Source organism: Amblyomma americanum, chromosome 4 (assembly GCF_052857255.1).
Source record: "Amblyomma americanum isolate KBUSLIRL-KWMA chromosome 4, ASM5285725v1, whole genome shotgun sequence".
Lineage (NCBI taxonomy): Eukaryota > Metazoa > Arthropoda > Arachnida > Ixodida > Ixodidae > Amblyomma > Amblyomma americanum.
In genome coordinates, this window is record NC_135500.1 from 187,259,570 (window position 1) to 187,278,925 (window position 19,356).

Here is a 19,356-nt window from a genome sequence, read left to right on the forward strand (position 1 = left end):
GATGCGGCGGGTGGCTGGACGGGAGCGGCAGTAGCTTCGGTCGCCAACGGCCAAGGGGCTCCAGTCTACACGGCAGCCATCCGGGAGCTCAACACAGAGACTACGGAGGAAGTTGCTATAGCGCTCGCCTGCGTATGAACTTCGCAGTAAGCGACAGTAAAACTGCCATTAAATTTTTTTTAAAGGGGCAGGATTTCACCGGAAGCGGCCGAGATCCTTAGCCTACAACCGCTGGATAGGAAAGTTCATTTAATTTGGACACGCGCACACACCGCCGTCCCCGGTAACGAGGCGGCTCACAAGCTAGCCCGAGTTCTCTATTTTCGGATAGCCGTAGAACCCCCCGAGCACTGCGGGAAAGAGGAGCGCCTGCAAAATTACGGGGAAATTGTTAACCATTACAAACTGGGACGTATACGCTGGTACCCCCACCAGACCCAAAATTAAACAATAGAGAAGCTCTCGCGTGGAGGCGGCTACAAACCAATAAATACATTTATGAACCCGGTATGGGCTTACCACGTGCACGCACGTAGAGCTGAGGTCGCATGATCGATGCACACACTGTGGGGCGAGAAGGACCCTCGACCACATAATTTGGGAGTGCCGGAATTCTCCCAGGGCGGGCGAAAATATTGATAGTAGAGTAGGAAGTCTGGGAGACCCTGCTAAGAAGCCCGGACCCTGAGCTCCAGCGCAACATCATCCATCTGGCGGAAGAGGCCTCTGCCAGTCAAGGACTGCCAGCCAGCCTCCGCTATTTATTCTCCGGTCGTGTTGCGTGCATGGCGAACCACGTTGCCTTCCGTTTCATTCGTATGCAAATATCGAGCGAAACGCGCGCTTCTCGGAACTTTCATAATTATCTTACAAAACCTCGAGGAGGTGAAAAAAAATACATTTTTTTAATTAAAGTATTAACGAGTCAACACCTAAAAGTGGTTTGTCATGGATTTTTTGCGAAGCTACTCTTTTTCGACGTTACTTACCGATCAGTGTTTCTTTTGTCTTTGCAACTTCAGTTCATCCTGAGCAGCCAGCCCTGCAGTGACGTTTCATTCAGTTTACCGATGTACATATTAATCGTGGAAAAGCCGACGTTCGGTTCTCATTGAGTGCCTTGTAGCGTCGCATCTTTGGGCACCGTTATTTATAGACCTCCCGGGCGCTAGTACATAACTTCGTACACAACGAACCCGAAGCTTCTTCCAGTGTGCGATACATACAAGTGATTTCTGTTTCAGAAGAATTCAGGGATATTCATATCGCAATTTGGGTGAGTTGCTGTTCTACTTAGTTGTCTTAAAACAGTGAGCTTAGCCATACATTATTCGACATATAGTCATTGGTACCGTTTTTATCATATATATGTGTTATATGACCTGCTGGGACGAAAAAAAATTGTGATTGTGTGGTCTCTGGAGTGCTATTTTCTTCATTTGCCAGAAGCATATAATAGTTTGCGCCAATCGCGATGCTGTTTACACGACTGTCTACATAAGTGTAAATTACTAAATTTGAGCTTTTTCGGTTTCAAACTAAGCTATTTGGCTTTCTTAAGGCCGCCTTGGACCATTTAAGAAGTCATTTTTAATGGGGAAGCGTCGAGCGAAAAAGAAAGCGAGACTTAAGCTCCGCCTTAAGGTTATTACGCGATAGCGTTAATGGGTTAATGCCCATATATGCGGAGCTGGTCATTCTCGACTTTGCATTCATAGATCCCCGGGAGTTTTCATACCACTCCTGGCGCAGTGGTTGAGCGATGGCAGGGGCTGCCATCGGTGGGGCTTGTGGGACCCAGTTTGCTCTTCCCGAGCGACATCTCGCGACCAATCATTAATTTAACTGCCACTTGCCACGGTTTCAGTTTGCCCACAATCCGGTGGGCACGTTGTGATGACATAACAATGTCACCTAGGTCGCTTCTCCAGGGATTTTGTAGCGAGAGCTACATTACGGTAGCATTTCGAGACATCAACATGGCGGCGCCGTCACGCTGTCATATGGTTGGCCACGGGGTGAGGAGCAGCTGCCGGTGGCGCGGCTGGTCACATGGTTCGTCACCTGGTTGGTCACGTGACCAGCCACGTGGTGCAGAGCAGCTGCTGCTGCCGGCGGCGCGGCGCGCCGGTGAAACCAACGTGAAACCGAAACCGAGCGGCCACAGCTGCGCGCATGCGCCGTGTCAAGTAGGACGAAGGTGAAGAAGGAACGCCCAGCGAAACGGAGCGGCGCAAGGCTGACTTTGCAATTCAACTGAGCAAGTTCCACTCGGCCAGATGTAGCTATCGCGTCACTCCAAGTTTAACGAGAGCTAAACCATGGCCAATTTTTTTCGCTCACAACGCCGACGCCGACGGCGACGACGGATGTTCTGCAGAACGGAAGCATTAAAGCTGTCGCGCTGGAAAGTTAATTAGCGGACCAAACTAAGTCGCCCAGCTGAGAACCCGTTTGATTCCTGACATCACTCACTCATTCTCACCCACCCACTCACTCACTCACTCACCCACTCACTCACTCACTCACTCTCACTCATTCACTAACTCATTCGCTCGCTCGCTCGCTGCCGGCACACAGCACAACGTGGACGTTCATAATAATAATAATAATAATAATAATAATAATAATAATAATAATAATAATAATAATAATAATAATAATAATAATAATAATAATAATAATAATAATAATAATAATAATAATAATAATAAAAATTGGTTTTGGGGGGAAAGGAAAAGGCGCAGTATCTGTCTCATATATCGTTGGACACCTGAACCGCGCCGTAAGGGAAGGGTAAAGGAGGGAGTGAAAGAAGAGAGGAAGAGAGAGCTGCCGCAGTGGAGGGCTCCGGAATAATTTCGACCACCTGGGGATCTTTAAGGTGCACTGACATCGCAAAGCACACGGGCGCCTTAGCATTTTTCCTCCATAAAAGCGCAGCCGCCGCGGCCGGGTTCGAACCCGGGAACTCCGCATCAGTAGTCGAGCCGCTTTGGTTTTCTATCGACAGAGCACAGCACTTGGCCAAGGGACCAAAGGGAACGATTTTCCAGATAAAAGCTGGCGAGGCGAGCGCCGTTCGATGGCAGGAAGAAAGATCACAGTGTCCTCCCGAAGCCGAACATGGCTCCATATCGCCTCTAGATCTCCAAGGGAACGTGTTTGCAGCTGGGTCGATGCGTGCATTACCATGCTGTGGCAGCGGTGCTCGTTTCGACCACTGCAAAGAGTCTCCTGAACACTTTCTATGCTATGAAGAGCGGAACTCTTAACACGGGCTGGAGATATCGTCCTCGCTAGAAGGTTAACTTCCCGCAGCCTAAATGGCGGGATAAAAACATGCCTAATCAGAGAACACGCTTGTGCGCGTGCCTCGGAACTGCGATTCTGACTTTCGGTGAATCAATTTATAACCGATATATCTCTCATTGTTCTACTTTCAGGTCATCATATTGATATGCTTTTCCAGGGCTTACATCGCAACGCGGTCGTTTACATGTCCCATATGACCTGGATCTGACGTCAAGCGCCAGATTCTAGTACACAACGTAGCGAATTAGCATAGTTATCAGCATGTTGCAGTCGCTATATCTTCCCATGTTTTCACGTAGAGCACACAGGACGCTTCGAATATACAAAAATTAATAGCTAAGAGACACCGAGGCGTAATTTTTCTATATTTCGAAGAATACCTTCATTTCATTCAGGCAACAACGATAGCAGGACGGAGGACGCATGAGCACTGAAAACAATAAATTAGATATGGGTAAAGCAAGGAGATATGCGTAGTACGTGACGCGCATAGACGGCAATATGATTAGCAATTAGATAAAAAAATTGAAGAAGCAGAATAATTTTATGTGGATTTGCGCAGTATTGATAATAGTTATGGTGCTCCAGCCAGTGAGATCAGAGATGAGAAAATAGGAATTGCAATTTTAACTCAAAATAAAATAAGAAAACCTTTACAGTTCGTACGGAAAGAAAAGTGGCAGAAAAGTGTCAAGAAACTGCAGATTTGCTGAAGGATGGCGGACATTTTCACGTATGGAACCTTGCATCCGTGCGCGTCCAATACTCGAGACCTCGCGTGCATCAAAAAACTTGAAATACTGGCAACTTAATGCTAATCCGCTAGAGAAAAATGGTCAGTAGACTTGAAGCTATGCAGGCCGATTCGCTTGCACTCATTCTTTACAAATAATCACAATATGTGATAATTTCTTGCAGAATAGGAACAGCAACAGGCAGCAAGAAAAGACAACAAGAGAATAGAGTGTTGCCTTAAAGAGTACTCGATCGAGGACCATATTAATGCCACCAGTCAGTCTACAGAGAAATAAGATTGATTTGTCGAGTTCTGATATATAGCATTACGAACTATGGAAATATCATTTCATTCAATTGAAAGCACCTCGGCATCCATGCACACATTGCACTTCTAGAGCGTGGGGGAAGCCTGTATAAGTATGCTAAAATAATGTCTACACGGACCGCACAGTGACTCTACTCTCACAGGAGCACTGAGGTAATGCATATTGGAGACGAAATGCGGGGCTGAAGACGTACCTGACCAGTTAGTCAATTAGCCAATTCACAATCTGGCGTCGTTCTTGACACCCGTTTCCAATGGCCGACTATTATTTGACATGGCCGTAAACGTCGAGGCGGTGACTGAGAAGCATGTGAGCGGCGTGCTCTAGCACAATTGGTTACCACTCTGCCAGCTCCACTCGCGAAACAATTCGTTCGAGCCATGTCCGGTCATTCCTTAGCCCGGGGTCTCACATTCCGGGCGGGAGTCGAGCCCTTTGTACGGGCCGAGGAGCGCCTGCTTTCCTTCCGTGATATTCTCAAGTAATACGGGAACAACGAAGGGAATACGCACCCCCAGCCCCATCGCTCACCATAGCGCAGGCCGCAAACTGGCGACGACTACAAACTCGGACTGCTCCATACCCCAGACTATTACATGCCCGATACCCAGACCAATTCCCCTCGTCATGCAAACTTTTCGGAAAACCAGGAGACTTTCTACACACCCTGCTCACATGCCCCACCTTCCCTCATCCCCCACCACCGACCGTGGCGGAGTCTTTACCCTGTCACACGGGCACCGCAAAGGCCTTTGAGAATCGGGTCCTTATATCCAAAGGCTTAAGGAGTGCAGCTACACGGCACAAATGTTGCACCTTTTCCGCTAAGGGCCTTGGAGGCGAAGTCGCCCGTCCGAGACCTTTGGAGCCCAAAGGCGCGGTCTTCGAGAACCTGCGACGGCAGTGCCTTCCAACGTCAAAAAGTAAAAGCAATGAAAAAAAAGTAGATGAAGCCAACAATGTTTGAAAACATCTTTTACAAATACAAAAGGTTTGTCTGGCTTTGCTTTCTGTACGGTGTTTATATTTTATGCCCAGAAGATTTTAAGGCAGTAAAGTGTCGCAGCGAGACAGAGTGCCCCTGGTGGCAAAGGCAATACATAAAACCTGATGCTGCTGATGCCCACTTCAGCCGGCTCGAGCACAGCAGCGGGTGATAAGCCTCTACGACTGTTTCACCTTTGGGCTACACCGTGTAGCAGCGTTGCTGCTCCTTTAAGCTTTCGCTCCTTTGGTGAAAAAAAGTGCATTTGCTGGAAAGGCCTTGAAGGAATGCCGTGTGACAGGGGTATTACTAGGAGACTCTTATGACCAAAACCTCCTCAAAACAAGCGCCGGCGCATCTCCAGCGCTCTGAGGATTGCTCTCCAAGGGCTATCCTTCGCTTTGTAGGCGTGCCTCCTCACAGTGAGGGAGCATCCAAGTGCCACGTAGGGGGCTTCGCCCCCACCATTTACATCGTTGGCAATAAAAGTTTCCACCACCACTGGTCCTGAAGACACGACTTCCTGCAGCGAAGCTTCATTGGAATTCCGCAGCACGACTGCGAAATGACGAAACCGCATTTATCGGCGTAACGGGGCTCCACCCAGTGTACACGAACCGGAGTGACAACAGAGAGTGGGCCGCGGACTGCGACGTGTGGTCTTTACTGACGAGCACCGTACCCTGTACAGCAACAACTGCGGGGCGCTGGTGGTCCCTGTTTCGACCTGCCCTATTTCCGGCACGTGGTCGAACGAGAGGAAGAGAGGGGAAAAATTAGCCGCGATTCAACTACTGCTAAAGCTGGTCAGAGAGCGAACGCTGTGGCGTATTGGGCAACTAGACGCGGCTTGGCGTCTGTAACGTTGAGTGCGTTCCGCAGACTGGATAGACAATGCGCCCACCCTGGCAGGTGCCAGTTAATGCTTGATCGCGAGAAGTTGGTCACCCAGTGAACGCTGCGGCCTATTGCAGCAGTGCCGCGTGTCTGCGACAACGTTGTCAGCGCTAATGCATGCAGCCCACATCTCTCTCCCTCTCTCACCCCCGACACGTACCTCAAGGCGCGACTGAGGCGTCCACTGTTGAGGCGTCCACTGTCCCAGGGAGCCACTTATGCGCGTTCCTTTCCTGAAAATCATCCGAGTCTATAGAACGTTGTGAACTCCAATGGCAGTGAACACGATGAACGCCGATGGTCTATAGCTTCAGTTCCGCGTTTCTGCTGCAACGTTGTGAATGCCAACGCATGCAGCGCACACCTGTCGCTACCACCACGTAGGTTAAAGCGCGACTGAGGTGTCCACTGTCCCAGGGCGCCAGTTTTGCGCCTTTCTTTTGCTTTCGAAGAAAATTGGATTGGTTTCGAAAATTGGTTTTGAGGAAAGGAAATGGCGCAGTAACTCTCTCACATATATCGGTGGACACCCCAACTGCGCCAATGGGATAAACGCGGTTGGGCTGAAGGTCGTTCAAGGTCCTTCTCCTGCCTACCCGACGACTGATTTACCTAGCGTAGAGAAGTTTTTTGGGAGAAATCTTCGCGCTAGGGACGCGTCTTCTCCGAAAAAAAAAGACATAGCTCTGCCTTGCCATCCGGTCGCAAAGCATTTTTTACCAGCGGATAGAGCACACATGTCCTTGATACCCTGACACGCATTCCAGGTGGCTAGATTGCGCGACTGCGCCGAAATAAACTGTTTTCCACACGCTCGCGTCCCACAAGCGTCTGCTGCTCATAGTACATCTTGCGAAGGACTTGCATTATTATTACTGAATGTTTAATATCATAGGCCGGTGTTGGCGCTTTCGTTTTGCCCACATATGTTGCTCGAAGGGAGCGCAGCGTCTCGCATCTGCCTCGTATGCGCGAACTGCATGGTTTGATCCCCAGTGCCGCCGGGCATCCACCGGTGATACTATGGGTAGACGATTTCGCCTGACCTGGTGCTCAGCTTATAAGGGCGAAAAACCTTCGGAAATAGGTCTTTGTGATCACCTTGAGTAGACGAAATACTTTTTGCCATGGCGCTCTTTGTCCAAAGGTGCCTTTGCGCCAAAATTCGCCACCATCATCATGTAGCTCGATGAAAAAAAAACAGGAGGGTGTAGCCTTGGCGAAAGTAATAATAATAATAATAATTGGTTTTTGGTGGAAAGGAAATGGCGCAGTATCTGTCTCATATATCGTTGGACACCTGAACCGCGCCGTAAGGGAAGGGATAAAGGAGGGAGTGAAAGAAGAGAGGAACAAATAGGTCCGTAGTGGAGGGCTCCGGAATAATTTCGACCACCTGGGGATTTTTAACGTGCACTGACTTCGCACAGCACACGGGCGCCTTAGCGTTTTTCCTCCATAAAGACGCAGCCGCCGCGGTCGGGTTCGAACCCGGGAACTCCGGATCAGTAGTCGAGCGCCCTAACCACTGAGCCACCGCGGCGGGGCAGTGCGCAGAAAGGGAGGGTGCAGTGAAAAAAAATAAGTGAACGTGTGCTGGTGTCACAAAGGCGTTGAAGGCCGGTGCGGAACGGGGGAAAAGAGCGCATCTTATGTGGCGCAGGGGCCGTATTACGGAACTGTCAAATAGCAAAGTTGCCAAAAACTTGTGAAAAATGGGTCAGTTAGCCTCGCTCCTATTGGTAGGTCGCGACCGGCGGCCATATTGCGTTTTTGCGTCATGGGTGGCTGCAGATGACGCCACGGATGTGGCAGAAGGGGTGACGTTGCACACCTAATTATGCACGCGCAAATTGACAGTTTTCTGTGACAGCCTCGAGGCGGTCAATTTGACCGTTGAGTTTGTGACAGAAAATGGCGGCGGTGTAGACGGCGATACGAGGCGGCTGCGCCGGCGCGAGCAACGGCGAAGGAGAACGCACGAAGACACGTTTGACTTTGTTTGACTTGACGGACGAGCTGTTTCGACGCCTTTCTCGACTGGAGAAGCAGACTGTGGAGTGGCTGTGCTACGAAGTCGCCGATGTACTGGAAGGTGCGCGTGCGAGCGTGTTGTCGGTGCGGCGGCAGGTTCGGTGTGCTCTGCGGTTATTTGCCACGGGCGGCTTTCAACCTGCCGTTGGTAGCGGGGCGCACGTCGGCATCGCACAACCGATGGTAAGCAAATGCGGGCGGCAGGTGTTGGAGGCAATCTGCTAAATTAGAGCGCAGAAGGGGTGGGTTCCCGCGCTCACCTCTGTGCCACAGCTACATATAAATAAAACACGCTTATGCTGGCAAAGCACTTTATTTTTCACAGCAAATCGCACTTCGTGGTCGTCTTCTTTTTCCCAAGGAAAAGGAAACAAACAACCACACATCACATACTGCAACACCTCACCTTTTGGCATTTTTGTGATCGATGGAAGAGCCGAACAACACAGACTTCAACAAGTTGTCTTCGTCGATTTCGTGCCAAGCGCTTCTTGCAAGTTCGCTCGGAATGCACGTAGCCTTCACTGCATTTGTTCAAATTTTTCCTGCGCACTTAGGTCAACCGCGCAGTATATTGATTTCAGACGCCGCGTAAAAAACAATAACACGGAGTGGAATCGGCTGCTTTCGTGCAAAACGGCTTGACGTTTTACCGCCGTCAGCGCATCCCCGCGGCAGCAAAAGTTACTTACCAGCAACTTTAATAGGACTACTTCGAACGCTTTTTGTTTTGTTTAATATCTTCGAACTTTAAACACAATGTTCTGGCAAAATAAAATAATAGTTATTTTCATTGCTGCATACTTCATAAGTCTTTAGCAGACGGCCCTTCGCTGTGCATTTAGCAGACGGCCCTTCGCTGTGCAAATAAATGCTCTCGGGGCGCCGCCCTGCTGCAATTGGCTGATTCCTCGTTGCGCCAAGCGGTGACGTCTCATCGTTTCGTCATTTTGACGTCACTGTCAATAACTTTTGACAGAATTTGCGACAGTTCCGTTCCGCAATACGTCCCCAGATATGTAAATGGTTCTAGAGAGGTAGCTGCGAATTTGTAGCGCATCGCGCAGATCTTATGCTTATCATTTTAGACCCCTGCCTGGTAATGCATCTCATTGCCTCCTTTTTCCCAAGGCAGGTGGACGCTGAGTCGTTGATGATGATGATTATTATTATGATGATGATGTCCTCAGGCTGAATGGCACGTACCCACGGCGGGGGATTGGCCAGGGTGCATTGCTGATACAAACGCACACATGGGTAAGGAGTGGAGTAATTGGATAATTTTGTGACGAAGGCTCCTTGTGAGTCGTTTTCGGCATCAGTCGTCAGCTTTCTCGTCTTCCTTTTCTCCTCATTTGTATGACCGCAGCAATAACAACAACGCAAACAACAATGTATAGCAAACCAATTCCATGCGGGCCCGCTGTGCTGCTGCTGAGAATTATGCTTCCGAGAACGTAGCCTTGCCCACAACGAATAATTGGGACAAGACTGCCAATGGAACTAAATAGCTTGTCGGTGGCATAATAATAATAATAATAATAATAATAATAATAATAATAATAATAATAATAATAATAATAATAATAATAATAATAATAATAATAATAATAATTGGTGTTTTTGGAAAGGAAATGGCGCAGTATCTGTCCCATATATCGTTGGACACCTGAACCGCGCCGTAAGGGAAGAGATAAAGGAGGGAGTGATAGAAGAAAGGAAGAAGGAGGTGCCGTAGTGGAGGGCCCCGGAATAATTTAGACCACCTGGGAATCTTTAACGTGCACTGACATCGCACAGCACACGGGCGCCTTAGCGTTTTGCCTCCATAAAAACGCAGCCGCCGCGGTGGCAGTATGCAGAAACTGAATAATATCGGGTACAACGAATAGCCGCTAAGCGCTCCTGTGTGGTATGGATTTAAAGCAAGCCCACCGGCCCAGGACCGATTGCGGAGGCACAGCAATGTGCAGAAGGTAGGCGCAGGGCGAGAAGTATCTCTATACTTTGTGCATTCAGTAAATGTTTGGTGTCGAGCAGGAAAGCGAACTTCATGCGTATGGCATGGCCGTCGTTTGGAAGCAGCCTTTTTGTACCCTTTTTTTGCATTTCATTCGGCATCTACCTAAAGGTTACCCCTTAATCCACTTCCGCTTTAAACGCAGCTTTTTCACTGTGTTACGCGAGCAGTTCAGGTAAAGAAGCGCCAACAGTGACCAGGCTCTAGTGCGCGTTTTGTCTGCAAAGACCGCGCTGATTATTCTTCCGAATGTTATTCCTCGTTGGGCGTCATTGATGTTCCGAGTATAGAAGCACCGCCCCAAATGTAGGCCTGCCTAGTGAGCCTTTTTGGGAGATAAAATCTGCTCCGCGAAACGGCGACCGGTCCCGTCGCGCGGTTCCTCGCTAGATCGAAACTGACGCGCCCGGGAGCGCGCGCTCTCAAGGCAGCCTTCGGGCACCTGTCGCGAGCGATGATGACGTCCGAGCGCGGGCCAAAATTATCCCGCGCAATAAGCAAGTCGAAGTGAATCTATCGCTCGGACGACAGGGGGCGCTCGTTTGGCGGGCCTGTTCAATAACATGTCGCGGGACGTCAACCACGTAAACTCTGCTGAAATGAATTTCATTCCAGTGCTGCCAACGCATGCTAATGAGGCCTCCCCATCTATTGTAAAAAAATTTCAAGCCAGTAAACAAGTTCAGAGTTATTACCCGACTCAGGTTAAGTTTATTATGGTTTTTTATCGTGTATATCAAGGAAAACTTTAAATACGCGTAAAAATCATGACGATCAGCTACTGCGAGCCTTTATAAAGACGATTAAGAAAGATGGCAGTGGGCACAACGCTGAACATAAAAATCAGGAATGGTTTGGTGAAAACAGTGCGCCCTGTAGATGTGCAAGAAACCTAATAGGACACTCTCTGTGCTCCCTTCTGTACATGTTCACGCGATGCGCTCCGCGCAGCTTTTTGATCAGCGGCCGCCTATGCTGCCGCCTTTCCCGAAGTCCACGTCAGCAAAGATGCCACCATCCTCGGACCGTGTGATGCCCTAGAATGCTGAATCCTCCACTGCCAGCCTCACCTTAATTGTGTCCGAATTCGTGCAGCTTGTCCAGAATAATCGGCGGAAAAGGGTTCTCGTAGAAAATGTGGTTCGGGTAGAGCTAGTGGCGGATGCGAAGGGCGTCGGTGGCCATCTTTATTGTCTCATCAAGGTGTAGAGTCTTGAACAAGACCACTGCTGTGTCACGTACTGGTTATTGGGAGCCAACAGCACCGCCGACCGATGGCGGTTTGGGTTCGTACTGGTCGGTGAAAAATATATTTGAGTACTTCGGAAATGTTCTAGTGGGTCGCACTGCAACGCACTTGCGAACATATATTTAGCTATGTCCCCTTTGCTCCAGGCTTTGGGCACTGTCTCAACAATTTTGTTTCAGGCACGTCATCCCAATATATAAAGAGATACTAAATGCAGCTCCGGGACTCGCGTGGTGTGGTTCTGGGCTAGCTATGAGTGGAGCTAAAGCCTGCCGTGAGGCTACAAAGGTCTTTTTTAGCGCGAAAACGCTCATACGCTCCCCAACACCGACCAAGAATCGTGTCACCTACGTACGTACGTGCGTATGTACTCGTACGCACTTAAATAAGAAGAAATCAAACAAATATCCACGACTCGGCTACTGATCCGGAGTTCCCGGGTTCGAACCCGACCGCGGCGGCTGCGTTTTTATGGAGGAAAAACGCTAAGGCGCCCGTGTGCTGTGCGATGTCAGTGCACGTTAAAGATCCCCAGGTGGTCGAAATTATTCCGGAGCCCTCCACTACGGCCCCTCCTTCTTCCTTTCTTCTTTCAGTCCCTTCCTTATCCCTTCCCTTACGGCGCGGTTCAGGTGTCCAACGATATATGAGACAGATACTGCGCCATTTCCTTTCCCCCAAAACCAATTATTATTATTATTATTATTATTGCACTGAAGTTCTGCACGAGGATGTGGCGCCGCCATGCGGGAGCCGCAAGGAAAACTGTACGGCAGCCTAGTAGACGACACTCAGTGGGCATCGTGCTAAGGGCTACCCTAGGTATATGGGTAGAAATTTCCGGAGCCCTTCACCACGGCGTCCCTCATAGCCTGAATCGCTTCGGGACGTTAAACCCCCTAAATCAAATCAAATCAAACCGACAAGAAGAAAAAGCGTAGCGCGAAGTGCGGTGGAAGCTGACTACAGCAGAATAGATTAACGTATGCATGTTTTGTGCGATTAAGTGATCAGTATAGTCCGAAAGAAAAGTTGTAGTGGTTAATGAAAATAATAATAAAAATAATAATAATAATAATTGGTTTTGGGGGGAAAGGAAATGGCGCAGTATCTGTCTCATATATCGTTGGACAGCTGAACCGCGCCGTAATGGAAGGGATAAAGGAGGGAGTGAAAAAAGAAAGGAAGAGAGAGGTGCCGTAGTGGAGGGCTCCGGAATAATTTCGACCACCTGGGGATCTTTAACGTGCACTGACATCGCACAGCACACGGGCGCCTTAGCGTTTTTCCTCCATAAAAACGCAGCCGCCGCGGTCGGGTTCGAATCCGGGAACTTCGGATCAGTAGTCGAGCGCCCTAACCACTGAGCCACCGCGGCGGGGCAATAATAAAAATGAAAGAAAAGATTTTTGCTAGCCCCGGCATCTGCCATCGATACTGAAGCACCTGAGCTGGGGCAGTGGAAGTAAAGGATAGCAGGCAGAATGGATAAATGAAATGAAAGATGTGAGAGGACATGAAGAGAGGATATAGGAAATAAAGAAGGAAAGATGGAAAGAAAAGGCGCGCGCTGGGGGCGTATGCCCCGGGCCGATCTCGGAGGCAGTGCAATACCGGGCCGACCCGTGCCAGAGTGCTTCAAGCACTCCGCCATATTTTCAGAAATATGGTTTAATATCTTGGGTCCAAATGGGACCCGCATCAGATATTAAACCCGTATGGGTATTAAACCCGTATGGGTATGGGCATTCAAAAGAAAAGTATTATATAGAGTCAGAAAAAGTGCAGGTCGCGGGGATGAAGCCATCGGTATAGCGTTGTAAACAATCGGCGCGCCGACCGATAGTTGAGTGCGGGTGTGCTTGCTTGAGCGGCGATGCTGTTGCAAAAAAATGGGCCGAATCTCTGTGCTCTTTTTCTTTCTTTTTTTTGGAAACGTAATTACATTCTTGGAAACGCAAAGTGCGACCCCCATGCACCGACGCGACACCTGCCTCGTTGATTGGTGGGCATGCTCCTTACAAAAATGGTCTATAGACAGTTTATAGACTCGTTATAGACTCTATTGCCATCCCATAAATATTTCTTTTTGTCTATTTATAGTCTATAGATTGTCTACAGACAGAAGTCTACGAACACTGTATGGCCATAAATCTACAGATTGTCTATACGCTGCCTAAAGGATTTGTATTGTTTATAGACTGTTCTCTAGGGTTTGTCTGCAGACAGTCTATAGACTTCATGGACAGAAGTCTATGGACAGTCTATAGACTCTGTAAAGAAATTTTTGTAAGTCGCTGGCACAGTTCCCGGCGACGACCCACGACTGGCGATTGAATGTCGTCGCACTGTGAAAGCATAGTTCAGGTCAGCGATGCCAAATAAACTAAGGCGGAGGAGGGTCGCACGACAAGCATCTACGTTTCATGATTGCGCTTTGATACTCGCCAGCCGTGAGCGTTTCCCAAACCCCTATGTTTTTATTCGGAGGCGGCCCAGTTCTGTGGTGCATATAAGCCTAATTAATTATTGCATGTGGTGATTGGGGACAGATTAGTGTGGGCAAAAAATGAATAAAAATAAAGTGCCCCACCTGCACCGCCAAGAGGCACAATGGGCTGGTGATTGTGGACATAGATTATATTGGAACTAAAAAAAAATAAGCAAAATGTGCCCCGGCCCGCATCACTAAGTATAACGGGCTATGGTGATTGTGGACATTGCGTAGGTTGGGACGACCTAAAAGAATGAAAAGTAATCAGCTCCTGCCTGCGCCACATGATGTATAACCGGCGTAATCTAATTCCAAAATAAAATAAGAGGCCCAAGGGCAATGAGAATTTTGCCACCCGTAGGTGGGGGGAAAAGTAAAATAAAAGGGGGGGGGGAGCTACTGTAGCGATCCAGAGCCGAGGGAGCGGGCAGCAGGGGTGTCACGACGCAGCTGGCGTACGTCGTGGTATGGAGAGCGCGAGAGAGGTTGGTTGGTGGCAGCCGGACAGATCGGTCGTGTGCGGCCGGTGGTGGTCCCGGGGTCGCGGAGTTGGAGAAGCGAGTTCCTTGAGCGGCGGCCGGGCGGGTTGGCCGTGTGGTGGCCGACGGTGGTCCGGAGTCGCGAGAGTTTGGAGTTTTGTCTTTTTTTTTTTGTTAAAGCGGAGAGGCCGAAACCTTTCGGCATATGTAAATCAGTTTTGTAAATATTGTAATAAATAACTTTTTGATGAAAGTATTTCCAAGTGCCAACGTCAGAAGACCTGCACGCCTGTCTCAAACTCAACAGTCGCAAAGTACGTCCCCCCGGGTCATTCACGAGACCCGCTTTCTACCACTCCACGTCAACATCTGGATGCAACAACAAGAGAGAGAGGGAAAAAAATCGTGACTAGGGGGTTCAGCAATTTTATATGATGTAAATAGTGCACTGGAGTAGTTTTGTCAACAGTTACCTAAAATTGACTAAATTTTACATCGCAGTACGCGCATGCTATTGTATTAGCGGAAAGCGCCGATCCTACGCGATGTCAACAAGGAGACTTCCGTGAGTCGCATGGCTGAAAATGTGGCGGTTCCCTCCCCAACAAGTCCTACACGTTACATGATTTCTCTGCGCACGCAGGATCGCATATATCAGAAGCTCCTACCGCGCAATATGAGCGCTAGCCTCCACCAGGGTAGGCGGCAGGCTCGAGCGAGCTATTACACCAAAACATACAGCAACCGCTCCGACATCCTTTATGTCGACGCGGCAGAAAATTCTAAAGTAGGATTCTTCACGGCAGTCGCAGCCTATGAAGACGGCACAGTGGGGGCCGCCACCACTATCCGAACTAATTCGTCTGCAGAGGCGGAAGGAGCCGCCATCCCACTTCGCTGTCCCACTCCACCATTGACAAAAACATATCCGAAATTTGCACAGATTCCCAGGCCGCATACCGCCACTACCTAAAGGGCGTGGCGACGCCGGCCACACACCGTATTCTTGCCGCAGCCACCTCTCTCGACCGAACGGTTACCCTCTCATGGATCCCTGGGCATGCCTCGATCCCCGGTAATGGGCGCGTTCATGCGCTGGCCCGAGAACTCTCCTCCCGGACCCCGGACGATCAGGCACCCAACCTTGCGCAAGAGGCCCCATCGGTCCTTTATACATATCACCAAATCACCACATTCTACAAACTCAGCCGCATGACATTACCACCACCCCACAGTACCTTGTCGGCCCTTTTCCAGCGCCATATGGCGGCAGTCACAGACGGGCTGCTTTATTTCACCCTACCGTCTCTCATGCTTTCACCCCACCTTTCCTCCTCATTGTAACACCTGTGGCGTGCCCAGACCCACACTTTTCCACTGCCTTTGGGAATGTCCTTCCCCACAGGCAGTGGCCCCCATCCCAATTCCCACTCATTCTTCCTGGGAGGCTGCTGTATACGGACCGCTCAGCCCGCCGGCCAGATATGGCTGGTGTACAGCGGGCTTCATATCAAGCACAAGTCCATGGACTCCTGGACCAGTAGGAGACCACCCTGGAATATTTTTTTTCGTCTAATAAAAGTTGTTTCCACCCATCCATCCATCCAAGGTGCGGCCGAGAGCACACATCGGCGTCGCTTGTGAAAACAGCGAGCGAAAGTAAGCCTTCAAACGCCAACACATTGTTTACCATAGCGGAGTGCAACTTGCATCTTGTATGAAGCAGAGAACATGCAGGGGTTTTCCCCAAGCGGCTACGTAAACAGTCGCGCTCTCGTTCTGTCGTCCTCACTGTCGCATTCTTGAGGGGAGTTCGCGTTCTTTATAAGCAGATATTCAGTCATGAAGGACTGCCTTTAAGCGTTCCTTCAGTTAATTCACGAGCCGTTTGCGAAGCAGGTCGTGAAAAAAAAAAAGCTTGAAGCAGATATCAACACCAACGCCTACAACATGTACGGAAGCCGGAGCAGCCGCGTCAGCGTAGCTGTTGGAGGAGCGCCATGGAGAGGCAATTGCTGTTTGGTCGGTGCGACCGGTGGGGTGCAGCGTCGTCTCGGTGATTCCGATTTTGCGTCGCCTGCAGAGTATTGATGCGGAGTTCCCGTGTTCGAACCCGACCGCGGCGGCCGCGTTTCGATGGAGGCGAAACGCTAAGGCGCCCGTGTGCTGTGCGATGTCAGAGCACGTTAAAGATCATAATAATAATTGGTTTTTGGAAAGTAAATGACGCAGTATCTGTCCCATATATCGTTGAACACCTGAACCGCGCCGTAAGGGAAGGGATAAAGGAGGGAGTGAAAGAAGAAAGGAAGAAGAGGTGCCGTAGTGGAGGGCTCCGGAATAATTTCGACCACGTGGGGATCTTTAACGTGCACTGACATCGCACAGCACACGGGCGCCTTAGCGTTCCGCCTCCATCGAAACGAAGCCGCCGCGGTCGGGTTCGAACCCGGGAACTCCGGACCAGTAGGCGAGCGCGCTAGCCACTGAGCCACCGCGGCGGGTACGTTAAAGATCCCCAGGTGGCAGAAATTATTCCGGAGCCCACCACCACGGCACCTCTTTCTTCCTTTCTTATTTCACTCCCTCCTGTATCCCTTGCCTTACGGTGCGGTTCAGGTGACCGCTGATATGTGTGACAGATACTGCGCCATTTCCTTCCCCCCCCCCCCAAAAAAAAAAACAGTTTTCATTTTCATTTTTTCGCCAGCAGCACTGCTGCCACCGCCCATTAAGCGTTGCTTTGCTGTCACGAACGCACGTGCGTGGTTTTCTTACCCCGTCAGATCATCGCGAAACGCTCTTGGTCAGTGGGGCGCTTTCCACGTGTTTGCTCAATTCAGGGTGCCGTTGTACACATCGTTTTAAAGAATATGGGCATTGATTATCTTTCTTTCCCAAAAGAGTTACCGCGAAACTGTGATGATAGCCTTAGGGCTTGCTCAACAGCGTCGCGTCCCCTCGGTCGTATACGTGCAACTGAGGCACACATTGATATATTCGGCAACAGCTGCTGTCCAAAGACCATGCTCCGAGAAGCACTGTTTGGGGAAGAGTTTCTCGTACGCAATGTTCTTTTTAGCCGTGAGTCCTGCTGTTGGGCGATACATTAACGGAAGCTACAGCACATATACGTCCCCCTGATGACAACCCGCGCAAAGTATGGACTTATTGCTATCGGACACACCGGAGTCGTTCCTTGATCCCTCTGGCGATTTTTGTCTCCGTTGGTGCGATACGCTTATTAATGTCGTCTCATTTTCTACGCAGTACTTTAGCTGCACCCTGATGACCTGCGAGGGCTTATGTTTGCATCATTGTTTGTTTACGAAACTGTCGCCTCGCATGGAAGCAGTTCTCTTTTTCGAGTCTATGCGATGCCGACATCACTTCCCGACATCAAAACGTTAGCACATCACTGTTGTGACGCACCCGATCGGGGGAAGTGACATATGGCCAAGATGTGTCCTTGGAGCAGCTTCGAGCTTGCATCCAGCGAATCTTTCAACCTGTTTAGCCTAGAATAGGGTGACCCCCTATCCCCCTAATCGATGTAGTCACCCTATTCTAAATCTCTCTAATTGTTAATGAGGGGTGTATTTTAGTGGCACAAGTCTTCAGATTTGCGTGCCATGTGATTTTCCGCCTGCAACCCTAGAAAGAGAAATCAAGCTTTAAGGTATGTCCTGTGCCGTCTGCCTTTTTTCGTGGCTGGCTAACACTATAGCTTCAGCAAAGTAGCTCCAATGACATAAACTTGGGTGACCTTTAAGCGTGGCGCAATAGGTTCCCTCCGGTCCTTTCGGGGGTCCCCTGGCGCACCCTTTCGCAGACATCGACACTCATCACATACTACTTTATTACACATCATTGTCCATGCACACCCCCTCCCAATCTTCTTCTCTTACACCCCCTCGTTCCCAGTCGCACTCGCCACTTCGTCAACGCGCACTTCACACTGCTGTTCCACGTAGCTGCAATGACATAAACTTGGGGGACCTTTAAGAATGGCGCAATACGTTCCCTCCGGTTCTTTTGGGGATCCCCTGGCGCACCCTTTCGCAGACATCGACACGCTTGTTGTCAATGTCAATGTCGGCTGTCAAGATGCCGTCAACGACCGTGTTTATCTCTCCCAGTGCCTCTAGCAACGCCTTATGATCCGCGAAGTGACGGTTGACAGTTTCCGCTATCCACCATTGCCATGCACAAATTAGTGTTTTTAATTTTTATCGCGGCGCTAATCACCAAACATATTAAACCATGTATCGAGAAGCAGCGACACACGAATGTGCCTATGCGGCGTAGTGGCAATAAAGATTTGAAAAAAAAAAAGCCTCGGTGGCGTAGTGGTGGTGTGTCTGTCACCCGACCCAAGGGTCAGAGGTTTGGTTCCACCGCTTCAAAACCCAGTTTTCTTTTCAGCGTAATTCGCTCAGTGTCCTTAATTTTACGCTTTGTAAGGATATTTTAGCCGTGTTGTGACCTCATAATGACAGGTTATACAGTGTTTTAACGTCTGTGATGTCATGTGCCACGTCACGACCTTCTCGACCGACCAGGATTTTCCAGTGCACAATGACGCCCACGCCTGGCTTTCCGCTGAACGACCTTTTACGCTATTGAAAATGTGGTTATGACGAATTGTTTCCGAGTTTTTTTTTTTTTTACCGTCACGAGCATTGTGAAAGCCTGATCAGGCACAATGGCTCCCAAGAGTGAGTCACCTGCCTGAACGTGGTGCCCCTCGTGTGACGCAAGGAAAAAGAACTCCCATCTCCGCACACTGGCTACCGCAACTTTTTCAACAGTCTGCCAA